General features: G+C 38.3%; 1 protein-coding gene across 1 annotated transcript in view; it reads right to left on the bottom strand.

Annotated features, from left to right (window-relative positions):
• GRM3 (glutamate metabotropic receptor 3) overlaps positions 1 to 15,911 on the bottom strand; it is a 272,607-nt gene extending 256,696 nt beyond the window's left edge. The window contains exon 1 of the mRNA XM_020999788.2: positions 15,295 to 15,911. The gene's annotated coding sequence lies outside the window, so the exon portion shown is untranslated. The remainder of the gene's footprint in view (positions 1 to 15,294) is intronic.
• Between the last annotated feature and the right edge of the window lie 924 nt (positions 15,912 to 16,835).

The raw sequence follows: 16,835 nt of genomic DNA, 5'->3' as shown, positions 1-16,835 counted from the left end.
TGTGCTTTTCGAAGTCAGTACGAAGACTGCAAGGATCCTTAGATATGGTTTAGTGGCCCCCATTTCTATTTGAATTTGATACCGCCAGTGTTGAAGATGTCTTGCCAACTGTAATTTTCAACTTCTTTCATTCCTCCCCACCTTAAACATTTTAGCCATTCTCTCAGAAAAAGAGAGTTAGAACCCACAAACCACCACCCAAGCCAAATAAAAGCATACCCAAAATATGCAAGGCCATGGACCCATTTTTGGAGGAGAGCTAGATGTGCACAGGATGCTTCCTTCTTTCTGCAAGGGGAGGGGAAAAAGGCAGGGACCTTGACCTAGCTTTATTAAGAAAGGCAGCCAAGGTTAAAAGGATAGGGTGCTGCATTCTGACACTGGATTGCTATTGGTAAGATAGTTAGGTTTCTAAGCCATACAATTTTCGGTAAGAATAAGTTTTTCAGGGATTCTTAACCCAAGGTCCATGAATTCATCTTTTTAAAAATTTTGATAATTGTATTTTAATATAATTGATTTCTTTTCATAAGACATGGTTTTTTTGTGTGCAAAAATATATGTTTTATTCTGAATTTTTCTGAATTTTGAGTCTATCACCTCTATGTCAGGAGGTGGGTAGCATGTTTCTTCATCTGTCCTCTGGAATTATGGCTGATTATTGCATTAATTAGAAATCTTGTCTTTCAAAGTTGTCCTTACATTGTTGTTATTGTATAAATTATTCTGGTTCTGCTCACTCCACTCTGCATCAGTTCTTACAAGTCATCCTAGGTATCTCTGAATCTATTCCCTTGCTCATTTCTTATGGTGTGATAATATTCTACTGTATTCATATGTTGCAATTTGTTCAGTCATTCCCCCAATTGATGGCCTTCCCTCTCCCTTAGTTTCCAGTTCTTTGCCACTACAAAAAGAGTTGCTATGCATATTTATGTAAAACTTTACAAAACATTTATGGACACTGTCTTATTTGATTCTTTCATGTGTGTGTTTCATTCTGCATGTGTGTATACAGTGCAAATATTATTAGTCCCATTTTATAATGTATAATCCATGTATTTAATTTAATGTTTTGCATTTAAAGACATTATCCTATCAAGTATTTCATTAGTTTTGGGCAGCTAGGTGGTACAGTGGATAAAGTGCCAGGCCTGGAGTCTGGAAGATCTGAGTTCAAATCTGGCCTTGGACACCTACTTGTTGTGTGATGCTGGGGAAGTCACTTAACCCTGCTTACTTCAGTTTTCTCATCTGTAAAGTGAGCTGGAGAAGGAATGGCAAACCACTCCAGTATCTTTGCCAAGAACCCCCCCCCAAGGGGTCATGAAGAGTTGGACATGCCTGAAAATGGCTAAAACAAATTCTATAGGTTCACCAGCTTGCCAAAACAAGTTTATGATCAAAAAAGGAAGTTAAGCCCCTCCCTTTTTAGATGGACTGTGATCTCCCATAACCTTAAGAACATATGTTTTTGCCATATTTTTACCTTTAGTTAAGAAAACTAAGGCACAGAAAAGATAAGTGTCAGAGCCAGAACCTACCTAATCTCGCATCTTCTGATACCAAGACCAATACTATTCTCCCTATATTTATCAAGGATTCACTGATATGTATATAGTACTTATTATGTTCCCAGCTCCTGTGTTAATCACTTTACTGTGTTATCTCATTTGATCCTCTAACAACCATGGGAGGTAGGTACTATTATTACCTCCATTTTCTTTCTTTCTTTCTTTTTCTTTCTTTCTTTCTTTCTTTCTTTCTTTCTTTCTTTCTTTCTTTCTTTCTTTCTTTCTTTCTTTCTTTTCTTTCTTTCTTTCTTTCTTTCTTTCTTTCTTTCTTTTTTGGCTAGGCAATGTGGTTAAGTGACTTGCCTCGGGTCACACAGCTAGTAAGTGTTATGTGTCTGTGGCTGGATTTCAACTCAGGTCCTCCTGAATCCAGGGCTGGTGCTGTATCCACTGTGTCATCTAGCTGCCCCATTACCTCCATTTTCAAATGAGGAAACTGAGGCGATCCAGTTTAAATAACTTACCCAGGGTCACACTGCTAGAAAGTCTGAAGCTACATTTGAACTCAAGTTTTCCTGATTCCAGACTCAGCTACATAGCTGCCTAACTGTACCACCTAGCTTGTCTAGAACATGGACAGCAACTCCTTTCTCATTTAACAGAAAAATTTGTAGCACACTTCTATTTGAGAAACTTATCCCCCTGCAGCCAGTCTGGTGACAAACCTCTCTGAAATTTGCTAGGGTGGTCTTTCCATGAGAGACAAAAGCTCTGTCACTGGGACAGCCTTTACAGTTTGGCGGAACCTACCAGACTTCATATTCAGCTGGCACAGCCTTTGAGGATCCAGGACAACCTCCTTGCTACTGTGAGGCATCAAAGCTTCACTTTTCTGGAGATTTCATCATACAGGGCTCAGTAAATACCAAGCAATGGAGTCCAGGCTTAGGCACAATGGTAGAACAGACAAAATGCATAACTGGTGCCTTCCCAGATGGCTTACAAAAAAGCTGAGGCTATTTAATCTAAACACTCCTGTAATAAATATTACTAACAGGTTACTAGGTAATTTTTCCTTAGCAATTTTTTTTTTTAAAAACAGGGATCTCCTGAACATAATTTAGCTTTAATCTTTAATCTTGGAATTTAAGTCCTTGGCACAGAACCTGTAGAAGATACTTAGGTGATTTTGTTTGGTACACCTATCCACAGGGTCCACCAGAACAAAATTTTATGAAAAGAGGTGCTGGGAATTTATGGTTCTATTATCTGTTTTCTTTAATTTGATGTGTGATTCAATGTTCCTCACTAATCCTAGTTATGTTATCAAGGGCCACCATGAAGGTAAATGCAGAAGCCTATAAATTGCTCAGGGCAAGCTGCAGAAGTAAAACAAAATACATTACACAAATCTCAGATCTTTATTGTGATGGCTGAACATGCCAAAAAATTTTGATCCTATGGTGTGGTCTCCCAAACTGGCATGCATTGTGACATATTTGGTGTAAGCAATTTCAATTTGTTACATGTGCCAACACATGGTGCTTTAAAACAATTAAGTGAAATATAAAATATTACCAATATTCTTTCTGTTCTGTATTAAAACACAAAACCACAAATATATCACATACCTCACTATGCCAGATGGATGGATCTAGGACAAGCATTTGCTTCTTTATGTCCATTAAGGCTTCTAGTACAAGGTACAAATCTGAGAAAGCCCCCAAGACCTAGATTTCAGCTCTTTGATGGAGTTGAAAGTTGGATAAATATTAGGCACTGGAGGTAGCAGGCTTGACCATAGGGAATGCATGGCAGGGAGTCAAAGGATCTGGAATTCAGCCCTATCAAGGCTACCAAATGTGCTAGTCACTTTGCTTCTCTTGTTCTTTACCTTAAAATGGAGTTACCTGATACCCATAATTTCCATAAGGGTAGAGTAAGTTGAGTCAACAAGCAATAATGTTAAAATGTGTTTTTCTAGGACAATATGCTGCCCACAAGGATCCTTACGTATGGTTTAGTGGTTCCTGTTTCCAATTGAATTTGGCACCGTTGCTGTAGACATGTTGACCATAATTACTTCATCTGGATAAACAAGTATTGGCAAAAAAGTTTTCTAATTCATAGAACCATTTTAATGGCTCGTTTTCCTTGTATATCATAAAATGAAGGGAAATATTAACTTTTTCTCCCCTTAATGACCAAAAATTCAATCACTAGTCATTGTTAATTTGTAAAGTATGCTATGAAAACTGAATTTAATAATGTACATTGTACCATCAGCCATCCAAGGGCTCTGGTGAGGAGAGAAAGAAACTAAAAAACACCCTTTTATATGTCTCTTTATGTGACAAATCAAGAAGCCAGTCTATATTTCTGCTATTTTTTTCTCTGATGATCAATTACAAAGACTTTATAGCTGAATCAAAGATCTATCTAATCTATCATCTGTTTATCAATTTTCCTTGTACCTAATCATAGACCTAAAGTTAAAAGAGACTTCAGAAGTCATCTGATCCAAGGCCTAATTTTACAAGTAAAAAAAAGACACATTTGTAGCTGCAAGAGAAGAAAAAGAAGTTGGAGGAATAATACACATAAGCAATGAGGAAAGAAAACTATCACTTTTTGCAGATGATATGATGGTGTACTTAGAGAACCCGAGAGGATCAACTAAAATACCAGTCGAAACAATTAACAACTTTAGCAGAGTTGCAGGATATAATATAAACCCACACAAATCATCAGCATTTCCATATATTACCAACAAAACCTAGTAGGAATAGATAGAAAGAGAAATTTCATTTAAAATAACTGCAGACAGTATAAAATACCTGGGAGTCTACTTGCCGAGACACACACAGGGACTATGTGAACATAATTGCAAAACACTCTTCACTCAAATAAAGAGAGATCTAAATAATTGGAGAAATATTAATTGCTCATGGGCAGGTTAAACCAATATAATAACAATGAGGCTACTACCTAAATTGTTTTACTTATTCAGTATTATGCCAATCAATATACCAAAGAATTCCTTTATAGTATTAGTTAAAAATAATAGCAAAATTCATCTGGAAGAACAAAAAGTCAAGACTATCAAGGGAGTCAATGAAAAAAAAATGTGAAGGAAGGGGGCTTGGCAATACCATATCTCAAACCACGTTACAAAGCTGTAATCATCAAAACCAATTTGTTACTGGATGAGAAATAGAGTGGTGGATCAATGGAATAAATTAGGTACACAGTATATAGAAGCAAATAAGCACAGTAGCCTAGTGTTTAATGAACCCAATGATCCCAGCTATAGGGGTAAGAACTCACTATTGGACAAAATTTCTAGGAAAACTAGAAAATAGTCTGGCAGAAACTAGGCGTAGACCAACATTTCCTACTGCATGCCAAGATAACCTCAAAACAAGTACATGATTTAGGCATGAAAAGTAATATTATACACAAATTAGAGATTCAGGGGAAAAATACTGTCAGATCTATGGATAGGGAAGAGTCCATGACCAAAAAAGAGGCAGAGAGGTTCACAGGAGGGAACCTGAATAATTCTGATTACATGAAATTAAAAGGGGTTTGCACAAACAAAAGCAATGCAGCCAATTAGAAGAGAAACAGGAAACTGGGGAAATTTTTTTTTTTTGCAGCAAGTTACTCTGATAAAGGTCTTGTTTTTCAAACATATATAGAACATAGCCAGAGTTATAAAAAACAGGAGTTTTTCACCAATTGACAAATGGTCAAAGGACATGGACAAACAGTTTTCAGAAGAAGGAATCAAAGCCATATGAAAAAAATGCTAAAAATCACCAATAATTAGAGAAATCTAAATTAAAACAACTCTGAGGTACTACTTTATACCCAACAGATTGGCTAAAATGACAGAAAAGGAAAAAGACAAACACTGAGAAGATAGGTATACTAATGCACTATTGGTGGAACTGTGGACTGTCCCAACCATTCTGGAGAACCATTTGGACCTATGTTCAAAAAACTACAAAACTTTGAATACCCCTTGACTCAGCAAACAACTACTAGGGCTATACCCCAAGGAGAACAAGGAAAAATGAAAAGGATTCATCCATACAAAAATATTTACAGCAGCTCTTTTTACATTGTCAAAGAGTCAGAAACTAAGGGGATGCTCATCATTTGGGAAATGGCTAAGCAAGTCCTGGTATATGATTTTGATGGAATACTAAATTGTGGGTGACTTAACAGGTAATTGAGGGCCACAGAATGCCCACAGATAATCCGTGGCATAAAGTCAATAATAACTTCACATGAAAGAAGCAATATAAAAGATGCTGTCATTTGATTGAAAAAGGATGTATGATACTCTCACTTAGCAAGAGCAAGGAATAGCTGTGTTCATTGTTGGGTTGTTGTTGAGTCATTTCAGTCACGCCTGCCTCTTCATGACCAAATTTTGGGTTTTCTTGGCAGAGATACTGGAGTGGTTTGCCATTTCCTTCTCCAGCACATTTTAGAGATGAAGAAGCTAAATCAAATAGGATTAAGTGATTTGCCCAGGGTCACACAGCTAGTAAGTGTCTGAGGTCAGATTTGAACTCATGAAGAAGAATCTTTCTGTCTCCAGGCCCAGCACTCTATCTGCTGCACCATTTAGCTATGTACTAATACATATGTACATATGAATATTTGTATGTTGATATAGCCACCTTTACTTCTAAAAAATCTCTGAAATGTTCTTCCTCACTTTGCCTTTGGCTGACCACACACTCACTTCTCCCCTTAGTTGTGGTGTTATCATCCTCTTAGCTTTTTCTTTAAGATGATTCCTTTATAACAAGAAAGGGTGTCCTCCACTATTCATTATTTATGTTTTAATTTTTTCCACCTTCATTTTTCTTCTGGGTTTGCGTAGAAGATTTGACCTCAGCAAATAGAATGCACACTTTATTCTAGCTTGGAAAACTACAGCAGCTTACCTATAGGGAGTTGGAGGCTTAGACAGTTGACTGATTTCAGAGGTATTAGTTCACATCTGGTTATTCCTAAGTGACTTCCTTACATATGAAATGAACTTGGAGTTCACTTTCAATAGCTGCTTAGTGTTCTTGGGGTTATTTACCTATAAACTCCAAGTGAAAACATGGGATTCCCTCTTAATCTACCTGACTACTTACTCTATTTGAGGGCCAGTTTGCGGATCTCGCAGTGGATAATATTGTAGCAGATGCTGCTCCATTTGAGAGAGGGTGGCCCAACTAGGTTGTGGCTATGGCATCTTCTTATTGGCTCTATTTGGCTTGTCTGACATTGATTTATAGAATGCCAAGTGCTCTTCTGTAATAGGTGTTCAAAAATATATTTGTTGAACAAATTTGTAAATATTTTGCTTTTACAATTTACTCATAGTGTCCTGTCCTCTGAATAGAACATCATCTATTCCCTCTAGACAACTGAATTTAGTTCTTGAAATCCTTTCCAGATTCTCCTGGTGTTTTGAGAGCTATCAGACAACCTATGCATATCACCGGATTTGATCTGGGTTTGAATCATCATCACCTGTGCCCCTTATCATCAGTGTGTTTTCTAAATACAGTGCCTGGCACATAGGGAGTGCTTGATAAATACTTGACTTGGCATCCAGTGCTACCTTGGGCAAGTTCACTTAACCTTTCTGAGTCTTATTTTCCTCCTCTTTAAACTGAAAGGATTGGACCAGATGACCTATAATCTAAGGTGCCTTACATCTATGAGTTTAATAGCTTATGACCCTTTTTTTAAAGTTGCAAATGCTGTTACCCTTGTCTCAGTTTGCCCTTAAATGGCAAGTTGCTTCTGAAGAGGAGGCATAAATTCAACATTATTGTGGCTAGCTTTAAGGGTTTTAAGATCAGTCATAACCAATTGATATATTTCAATGTTTCAGTTTACTTTATTGTGACAGCAACAGAGCATTAGTGGGGCAATTCTAGCTAAAAAAATGTGATTGGAACCATGAGAGGAGAGATAAGATATATACTTTGAGTAGATGGGTAGCTTGTTGTAATGGAATGAATGCATTTGGAGTCTATGAGGTCTGTGACTAAGTCTTGGCTTATGAGGTGAGCAGGGCCTTCAAATGAGTATAATTGGATCCCTGATCATAATTTCTAGTTTTGCTATCATGAGGAAAATCAAATTAACCTACATGTTTCTTCATCTGTAAAATGAAAATAATGATACTTTCCATTCCAATTGTCCAACTCATAACAACTTTTTCAAGACTTATTCAAATCCTGCCTGGTCTATGAAGCATTCCTTGATGATAGTGACCTTTCTTCCTAAACTATGATAAAACTTAATCTTGCTTTCATCCATTTGACCATAAACTGTACACTTTCTTATGGTATCTCTTTAGTTGCTCTTTTATGCCATCGTTTATATTTTTGGTTGTTATTTAACTTGGCTCTGAGATTGTCTTGTCGTACCTTCCCAACTAACAATTAATAGCACATAACTGTATACTGCTTTCAGGTTCAAAGAGGGCTTTAAATATATTATTGTCTCTTTGGAATCTTGTAACAAACCTATGAGTTAGATAGGTGGTGTGATAGATATGGAACTAGACCTGGGAGGCATAAGTTAAAATCCACCCTTAGGCATTTACCAGTCATGTAAACCCAAGCAAGTTACTTTGACCCATGCTGCCTCAGTTTCTCCATCTGCAAAATGGGAAGAATAACAGTATTTACTTGGCAGGGTTGTTGTGAAGATAAAATGAAATATTTGTAGAGTGCTTTGCCAAACTTAAAATGTCATATAAATGATATATATTATTATTTATCTTTATTATCATCACTCCTAATTTACAGATAAGAAAATGGAATATTGGAGAGGTTAAATTACTTCTTCACATTGCTAGACTCCAAACTTAGTGTTCTTTCCATTGTAAGACTGTCAGTGTTGAGTTATTTCAGTTGTATCAGATGCTTCATGACCCCATTTGGGATTTTCTTGGCAAAGATACTGGACTGATTTGTCATATTCTCCTCCAGTTCATTTTACAGATGAGGAAACTGAGCCAAACAAGGTTAAGTGACTTGCCCAAGGTCACACAGCTAGTAAGTATCGGAGTCCTGATTTGAATTTGGATCTTCCTGACTCCAGGCCAGGCACTCTGTCTATTCCACCACCTAACTACACAACATAGGACTAGAGATCATAGATTTAGAGCTGTAAATAACCTTTGATGTCATCAAGTCAAATCACTCTCATTTTTATAGAAGGGGAAACTAAAGGTCAGAGATGTGACTTGTTCAAATCTTCAGACTCTAAGCTCAAGGTTATTCTTCCTACCACGCTAGGATATTTTGCTTTGTAGTTCTTTACACACAACTAGTATGGTCCCTTATATAGAAAGGCTCAGTCAACATGTGCTCATTTATCTATTGGTCCAATAATCTTCACATACTGCCCCATTCTCCACAGATCGGTCCCATTCTCAATTAAATTCAAAGTTCAATTCACAAACATTAATTAAGTACCTATTATTTTGTGCTGGGGTCTGGGGATATAGGAAAACAGTCACTGGCCCCAAGGAACTCACATTCTACTGGAAACCCCCTTCTCAAGGTTTTATCTCTCAGGTTGGTTACTTTGCATAATCTGAGAAAAAAAACCAACCCAGCCTTTTTGACCAAATTAAGACATAGGGACTAGATCTATGATTCCACTGACAGAGAGAATTTGAAGATGAGCAAATTGGCTCTACCAATGCAGGTTGGCACTTCCTCTGCCATTTATAGTTTTGGCTGACTAAAGCAGAAGTGGCAAACATGGCCCACAACATTCTTAAATGTGCACAAACCAGATTACAATGCAATTAGAAAGTCTTTAACAAAGCAAAAATGCAATAAAACATAGATAACATTGTGTTTTAAAACTAAGTCAACATAAAGCTGGACCCTTATGTAAAGTTCAATGTAATTCCCTCCTCACCTCCCTTTTATTTAAGTTTAATATCACTGATTTAGAGCATTGGGAAGTTAAATGACTTGCCTAGAGACACAGTCAGTATTTGTCAGAGGTCACATTGGAACCTAGGTCTTTCTTTAATTCTGAGGCCTACTCTATCCACTATACCATTGTTTTTGTTTTTGTTGTTGTTGTTCAGTTGTTTCATTTGTATCCAACTCTTTGTGACTTCATTTGGGGTTTTCTTGGTAAAGATACTAGAGTGGTTTGCCATTTCCTTCTCCAGCTCATTTTACAGATGAGGAAACTGAGGCAAACAGGGTTAAGTGACTTGTCCAGGGTCACATGGCTAGTAAGTGTCTGAGGCCAGATTTGAACTCATAGAGATGAGTTCCTGACTCCAGGCCCAGCACTCTTATCCACTGTACCACCTACCTGCCCTGCCACTATACCATGCTATCTTTTAAATTGCACTTTTAAACTTTTACAGTAAAACTTAAAAAACACCAAACAACCTAAAAATAGTCAAACCAATTTGTGTGTATGTAACTGTGAGTATGTGGACTGAGTTGTACATACACCAGCCAACATATTGGCTTGTGTGTAGGAACTTACTTTACTTTGGACTCTTTTCTTGAATTTATGCATGTGGAGGGTAGGGAATAGAGAGCTGGGAAATGATGAGTAATCAAATCTGAGGAAGGACTTTAAAAGAGCAAAACCCACAGGTTTTCTATGGAACAGTTGCCTCAATGTAGTACTATGTTTTCAAACATGGTTCTTTATTCAGTGCATGGAGATTGTATTATAGTGTTTTCCCATGTTTATTTTCCTGTCTCTCACCTTCTTTAAAATACATTTTTACAAGCCTCACCAGTCTCAAGAAAAGGTTGTGTATTTGCAGGGGACATAACAAGTGTTGCACTGACACCAATCTCCTGGCATGCATAATTTTTCTGGTGAGAAATTATTTGACACTTACGGTCAACTTTTCCCATCAACAAGAAAAATTTGCTTTGCCTTTGTTTCTAGGAGAAATTATTTGGTGGGCACACACCACCCCACACTTCCTGGCACTGTACAAATACTTTTACAGTGAATCTGACCCATTAGGAAGACTATTGGTTTATGGAAAAGATGGGAACACATATGATTTATTCTCTGATCTTCAATATACTACTGTTAAAAAATTCTGCATATTGAGAGAGCCAGAAACTTAGAACTTCGTTTTTTTCCTCCTCAACCATTGCCTCCATTTATGGCCCTGGGACAAATAACTAACTCCAATTTTATGTATTGTGTGTAATGCACACCGCAAATCTGGAGTTTGAATAGTTTAAAAGTAACATGAAATGTCAGCTATTATATTCTTAATTTTTGCAAGAAATTCATATTCAATGAATAGTAAAGAACAGTACTGTGTTCTGCTTGGACTTGTTGCATCATTCTACTGCTAATTCTTTAGCATTGTGGCTTGCCAAGAGCTACCTAGGAACTGATTTCCTGATTTGTCATTTACTCCTCCACTGTCTAGCAGAGCTTACATCTCACGCCTAACACTAAGAGATACAAGTGAGTGGGATGATAAATCTACAGAGTATGCTCTCTGCAGTACTTTACAGAAGCCTACATATGTATGTATGTCTATGTGCCAGATATGACCTGGAAGAAATAATGAGAATAATCTGTCTGATTTGGGTTGTTCCATTAAAAATAATTTTCAAATATAGTACCTATAACTTAAAAAGCTGCTTTTAGTAACCTTTGATTTCTACTGCCAAATACTCTGTTCATTTTTAATTTTTGTGATTCAGGATAGAATCAATATGAGAGAATTATGAGAAAATTCTAGTCTTTCCTTTGGCATATTTAGAGTTTTATAGGGCTAATGTAACCAATGGAGTTAGTAAGTTGTTTTAACGCATAAACTACATACATTTTGTGTTTTTTTCTATTTTATATTCAACATGGAAATCACTTTCATTTAAACAGTAGAATTTACACGACAACAGATTCTAGGGCTCATTGGAGCAGCAGAGCATATTGACTATCACAGAATTTCCAGCTTGTAGAGTAGAACTGAAATGGTCTTACTGCCAACGCATTTTGCAGTGAAAATCTCTCATACGTGTGGACCATCAGGGGTACGTTACTTAGAGAGATTCTTTTTAGTAGTCACATGTGTCATTGAATCAAGAGAAGGCTCTTCCTGTCTCTATCCCTCTTCTCCATCTTTGCTAATATATGTATATGTATATATATAATATGACATGATACACATATTTTTAGATGGCCTAAGACAAGTCTTAAACATGGAGCAGAGACTTCTAGAATTATAGATATCAATACATTATTATCACCTACATTTATCAACTAAGTTTCTAGTCTACAAGTAGATCGAATGCAATGGTGGGAAGGTCTAAAATAGATCTGTTTTGCTAGAGTAAGTGTAAAGGGGGTATAACTTGAAGTAAGGAACAACACGAAATAGAGCAAAGGGAAAATTAGGCTGAATATCACACTAAAGCTCTTAATAGGGAGAACTATTAGACTGTGAAATAGCCTTCCAAAGGCAGTAGTAGAAGTCATTACTTGAGTCATTTAAAACTAGACTGGACCAAAGCTTTCCAAAATACAGTATACTATAGGGATCAAACCTACATTAGCAGTGAAAGGAGGTAGATGATCTAATAGAACCTTTTTTCTCACTGAGTACTGTGGTTGTACTGATTGTACTGATTTTATGTGTCTCCATCAATGGTATATAATCTTCCATCATTTTATGTTGCTCCTTGGTAGCAATTTGAACAAACTAATCTAATGCTGGATTGTGTTGAGTTAGTCTGTCTCGGAGGAGGCTAAAATGAACAGTAAACTCAACATAAAAGAACAAATCAGAACAAATATAAGCTAAACAGGTTCCCTACTAGTTTTCTGACTGTATGCTTGGATACATTTGTCCAGAGTTTTGCCCAGGGAAAATAACTCTTACCCCAGTGTTCTGGCCTCATTCCAACATGGATAACTGCATTCTTCCCTCCTGTTGTTTCAGTGGGGATTAAGTATTAATTTTCATTTCCTTTCTCAAATGGTTTCCTGGGATGCTGTTGTGTGGCTGTTAAACAAGTTGCCACATTTCATCCCTAAAGACAGCTAGGTACATGCTGACAGTGGGCAGCTAGGTCCATGGGAAGGGTTCGTGTATCAGTTTCTTGCCAATCGTCCTTAGAACACAGAAACAAGAGGAAATGACTTTAGTTGTAAGAACTACTTTACTATTAAGGGTTATTTACCAATGAAAGACTACCAAGGGATGCTGTGATAACGTGAATTTTTTAAATGAAGACAGTCATCTGTCTGGGTTGTCTTAAATGCTCACCTGACTAGAAATAGGGAATTGGGGCAAATAACCTCTTGAAGTCCCTTCCAGTTATGCATTCAATGACAACAGAAAATATAGATACGTAAAACTAAGATGTCACTTTGTGTCACCCTTACACATTTTCCATGGCTATATTTACATGATGTATAGGAGTACAAGGAACTGGGTCATGTTTTAAATATACAGCTGTTTTGGGGCAGCAGATTTCCCCCTCTTCCCAACTTCTCCACTATTTCTTCTCCATTCTGCATTGCTCATTCATTTGAAAATACTATCCCGCAAAATGAGGTAGATCATTGAGCTTAATTGCACTAATTCTAATATCTGTTTCCTTTCTCTTGGTTTTACCTTATTTTTCTCAACTCACTGATCACATGTTATTGAAGTGTGAAAACACAACCCAAGGGAAGAGAGAAGTTTCTTGTCACATAATTCTAGCCTCATCCTTACACTGGCATCATTTTCACTACTACACTTGAGCAAATGTGTTAGCTTTTACATTAAAATATTTCATGGCAAAGAACAAGGAAATATATTAGAAGACTAGAAACTTTATAGTGAGAAAAATAATTTTCTTCTTATCATCACTCAAAAAATCTGCTTACTGATATAATTGTTAATTCAGCATGGGTTTTCACTGTGCCATTTTTAAAAGTGCTGGTTTCAAGGAGTGACTGTCCCCATGCACAGAGGTGCCATAAAGAGACTAAACAGCAGCTTGAAAAATGAGTGAAATTACTTCTGATTAAAAACAACAATAATAGCAACAACTGGTAATTTCTTGTTAGGTATTCAGTGAACTTTGAAAGAGGGATGATTGAGCTTTCAGTAGGGCTTTCCTCTAAGATAAGTGGTTCTTTGTAAATATGAGATGTTTTAATTGACATCATCCAGAAGGCAGAAAAACCCACTTTATAAATGTCTTGAGTCTAATGTAAATATATTGAAAGTCTAAGTAGTATGCCATGTGAATTACTTGTTTTTTTTTTAAATGCCACACTTTGTAATTACAATGCAACAATTCAGAGCATCACAAAGTTCCTGAAGGGTGGACATAGCAACTCTTACACAAAGAAGTTCAGGACACATGTTATTCAGAATTATTGATTCAAATATATTCTAATTATACTCTTGAACTATACTTGCATGCAGAAATATTTGATTTTAAAATAAATCAAATGAGACCTACTAGACTTAAAGGTAAATGATTAATGTTTTATCTCCAAATGAGATGCTTATTTTTCTAAGAGAAACAACGAGGGCACCTTCTCCTAAAGAGTGTCTGGCAGGTAGCTCCAAACAATTAACCCAAAGAAGCTCCAAGTTAAGATCAACTGGAGGTCCTTCTCTCTCACTATGACACTATTAACCTTAGCTTGGAAAACAGCTATTGTCCCTTTTTTTGTGTGATAGAAAAAATAAATACAAACTCAGAATAACACCTTCTAAATCACAGACACAAATCCTAGTTAAAATAATTTGTCAAACCATAAAAGACTTGACACACAGACCTGCAGAAGTGTGGCTGTGCCTGTGCCGGATCGGATTTAAAAAAAAAAGACACAAAAAATTCTTTAAAATGATTGATTAAAAGGCAAGATTGTGCGGTAGTTTTATTTATTTATTTTACATTTAGCTAAAGATGTGATACCTTTGTCCATGCTCCAGAACCTAAGGCAAGGGGGAGGTGAAGGTAATAAAAATTAAGGCATTCCTAAGAAACAATGCATATGTTACCCAGTCTCTTTCTGGATCCTAGCATCACCCACCCTCTCTGAGTTATCTGTTAGAAGAGAAAATGGACCAGAATCGATGAATGAGATCTATTCTCAGTCTGGCTTTTGAATTTTTTCTCTCAAGCTCAAAGGAGTAAAGGGCATTGAGTTTAGGAGTCTTTCCAAGCTCACTGGCTAGAGAGCTATCCGCTGACCAACGTCTGGCGGCAGGATTTCCCTCCTTCAAGCTTCAGCATATTCAAGGTTTCTCTTATCCTTCTGTCCTCCTCACCTGACAGCATCTCTACATTCATGAAAAACGCCACCGGGACAGTCATCGGACTGCCACCCATTCATAAAGCCAAATAAACCCCGCAGATTGGAATAAATCATTAGCCCGTGAGCAGAGCTGTAGACGGTTGGCTGGGGAGGTGTGAGCCTCCTGGGTACTGCGATCAGTAGTTAGCCTTATCCCATCCCTGAACACCTCTACCCCGAATTTTCTTCCTTTAAACATCTCTACACACACACACACACACACACACACACACACACACACACACACACACACACACACACACACACACACACACACACAGCCTCCAGTATCTCTCCAAAAGAACCACAGGAACTGGTCTTCTCTTGCTTCAACTTTTGCGGGCTGAGTCCCTCCCCGTACCTGGACATCATTACCCTCTCTCTTCTCCTCGGGGGACCAGAGTCTCCTCCCAAGCTAGCCCCTTACCGTGCACCGAAGGCAACTCCTGCCTGACTCTGGTGATGGCAGCTGCTGCTGCTGCTGCTGCTGCGGCTGCTGCTGCTGCTGCTACTCCCTCTGCTCCTGGGCTCCGGCGGTTCATGGTTTGTTCTCCGCATCCGACACAAAAGCAGCAGCGCCCAGGCTTTGTCCTTTCCAAATCCAAAGGGGGAACTTAGTTTGCCCCCGAAATGGCCAACTTGCGTGAGCTGCTTCCTGTCAAGAGCGTCCCCTCCTTCCCCTCTGCTAGCTGGACTGGGGCCCGATGGCAGAGCATCAAGGCCTCCGGAATCAGTGGGGAGTGGGGGAAAGGAGGGGGAGGGAGGGGTTGAGGAAGGGGAGAGAGGAGGGAGGAGGTTGGAAGAAAGGAGACCAGAGACCAGGTGGTCTTCCTGGAAGGGGAGGGATAGGAGAGGAACGGAGCACTTCACAGCCTACTAGCACTCCTTTCCTCTCCTGCCTTCAGGCAAACCCACTTCCTAGGCACCAGAGCAACTTTCCTCCTTGGTCAGACAAAAAACATCCTTTCTATTTGGGGCTCTCTGCTGAGATACACACCGCCTAGCATTCTCTCTCTCTCTCTCTCTCTCTCTCTCTCTCTCTCTCTCTCTCTCTCTCTCTCTCTCTCTCTCTCTCTCTCTCTCTCTCTCTCTCTCTCCCTCTCTCCTCCCTTTCTCCCTTTTTCTCTTTCTTCTTTATGCTGTCTTTTCTTTGAGTGTCTATGAAAAGCCAAGGATTCACGTTAGCTAAACTAGAGTAGGTGAGGGGGCTATGGAGGAGTCTTCAGAAGAAGGTATGGCGATTTTGCAGGTTACTTTGCATCAGTATGAATCCCGTTCACTTCCCGAAAAGGTTGGTGTATATGTATATACATATACCTATGCATATGCAGATAAATAAATATATACTATATATCTATATAGTATATCTACGAGAGGTGAGAGGTAGGGGTTAGGATGGTATGGGAAGTAGATTGTTTTAACTTCAAAGCCTGGCTTATTGCTCTCGGCACTCTCGGAAACAGGGATTGACAGCTTTTTTGGGAACACTTCAGGGGTCCTCTTACTTAAAGATGACTGAAGGTTGGGGAGGGATAAGGGAAAAGAGGGAAAAAAGAAAGAGAGAAAGAAAGCGAGCTACGCTCCCAGTGCACTGCTCTACCCTACAAGCTACGTAACTGTACTGATCATGAGGAATCCAGAGGGCTCGAGCAGAACAAGCTCTGGTTATACTGGAAGACGCTCTTGTTTCCTAGCAACTCTCATCAATCTTGGGATGGGCTGTCTCTAAAGAGATCCTATTGGGCTAGTCCTAACGAGAGACCACACCCCTTCAGGGCTGCTGCTAGTGCTTTTTTCCATTCTCCAAAATTTCTTGGGTGGAAAGGGAGTAGTATATGGTAGTGTTGAGTTTCTGATGCTTCCACATCTCCCAGGAAGGCATTCGTTTTTCCCTAGTCCTTACTTGTGATTCGACAGACTTAGTAAATTTTCTTGATGTTCTTTACCTTCCCTTTTAAAAGAAAGAAA

This window comes from Phascolarctos cinereus, unplaced genomic scaffold, assembly GCF_003287225.1.
Source record: "Phascolarctos cinereus isolate Bilbo 61053 unplaced genomic scaffold, phaCin_HiC Scaffold_1;HRSCAF=81, whole genome shotgun sequence".
Classification (NCBI taxonomy): Eukaryota; Metazoa; Chordata; class Mammalia; order Diprotodontia; family Phascolarctidae; genus Phascolarctos; species Phascolarctos cinereus.
Note: the sequence above shows the minus strand (reverse complement) of the source record. Positions and strands in the feature narration are given on the sequence as shown.